The following is a 1,844-nucleotide window of genomic DNA, read 5'->3' as shown; positions in this document are numbered from 1 at the left end:
GGGAAATAAGAGTACCCCAGGAAATTATAGACTAGTCAGTTTAACTTCTGTACCAGGAAAAAAATGGAGAAAATCATTGAGGAATCAATTTGCAAACATTTAGAAGATAATAAGGTGATAATTAATAGTCAGCATGGATTTGTCAAAAACAAATCAAGTCAAAGCAACCTGATAGCTTTTTTTTAACAGGGTAACAAGCCCTGTGGATTGGGGGGAAGCAGTAGATGTGATATAGCTGGACTTTAGTAAGGCTTTTAATAGGATCTCACGTGACCTTCTCATTAACAAACTAGGGAAATACAACCTAGATGGAGCTACTATAAGGTAGGTGCAAAACTGGTTGGAAAACCATTCCCAGAGAGTAGTTATCAAAAGTTCAAAGTCATTTTGGAAGAGCTTATTGAGTGGGATCCCAAAAGGATCAGTACCGGGTCCGGTTCTGTTCAATATCTTCATTAATGATTTAGATCATGGCAGAGAGATACACTTACAAAGTTTGCAGACAATACCATGCTGGGAGGGGTTGTAAGTGCTTTGGAGGATAGGATGAAAATTCAAAATGATCTGGACAAACCTGAGAAATGGTCTGAGGTAAATAGGATGAAATTCAATATGGACAAATGCAAAGTACTGCACTTAGGAAGGAACAATCAGTTGCACACATACAAACTGGGCAATGACTGCCTAGGAAGGAGTACTGTGGAAAGGGATCAGGGGGTCATAATGGATCACAAGCTAAATATGAGTCAACAGTGTAATTCTTCCACTCTACTCTGCACTGATTAGTCCTCAACTGGAGTGTTGTGTCCAGTTCTGGGCGCCACATTTCAGGAAGGATGTGGACAAACTGGAGAAAGTCCAGAGAAGAGCAACAAAAATGATAAAAGGTCTAGAAAATATGACCTATGAGGGAAGATTGAAAGAATTGGGTTTGTTTAGTCTGGAGAAGAGAAGACAGAGGAGACATGATAACAGTCTTCAAGTACCTGAAAGGTTGTTACAAGGAGGAGGGAGAAACATTATTCTTCTTAAACTGATGATAGGACAAGAAGCAATGGGCTTAAATTGCAGCAAGGGAGGTTTTGGTTGGACATTAGGAAAAACTTCCTAACTGTCAGGGTGGTTAAGCACTGGAATAAATTGCCGAGGGAGGTTGTGGAATCTCCATCATTGGAGATTTTTAAGAGCAGGCTAGACCAACACCTGTCAGGGATGGTCTAGATGGTGCTTGGTCCTGGGAACTGGACTAGATGACCTCTCGAGGTCTCTTCCAGTCCTATGATTCTATGATTTCCTTTCTCAGTTCTGACATCTGAGATGCAGCTCACACCTACCACTCCCACAGCTCCCTGTGGTGAAGCATTTGCTCCTTCATGCATTAGTTACCTCATGCCTGGTTTTACTGCAGCTTCCTTGTCACTAGCCTCCCAAAGTGTCCTGAATCCAAATTAAAGTCTGTTTGGAAGGGTGTAGCCACCTTCTCAGCCATAAATGCCAATCTGATCCTATCACCCCAGCCTGAAAGTCCTTCATGGACTCCACCTCCAGCTCACAATATTACCAAACTCTTGTGCTAGTCGTCAGGGACCCTTGATCACCATTATTATTACTGTTGCTGTATTTTATTTGTATTACAGTAGCTCCCACAATGCACTAGCCAGTCACTGTTTACAAAAAAACCCACACACCCACACGCACACACACTTCCTCCAAGGGCTCTGTCATAGTCATGAACTCCATAATCTCTCTCTTGTTGCTCACCGTCTACATCTGCAATCTCACACTGGGCCCCTACTTGATCCCTTCGGTCAGCCAATCTTTCCCAGCCCCAGCCCCCTGCTCCT

Source organism: Mauremys reevesii, linkage group 2 (assembly GCF_016161935.1).
Source record: "Mauremys reevesii isolate NIE-2019 linkage group 2, ASM1616193v1, whole genome shotgun sequence".
Classification (NCBI taxonomy): Eukaryota; Metazoa; Chordata; order Testudines; family Geoemydidae; genus Mauremys; species Mauremys reevesii.
The sequence above is the reverse complement of the archived record's forward strand: the minus strand, read 5'-3'. Positions refer to the sequence as shown.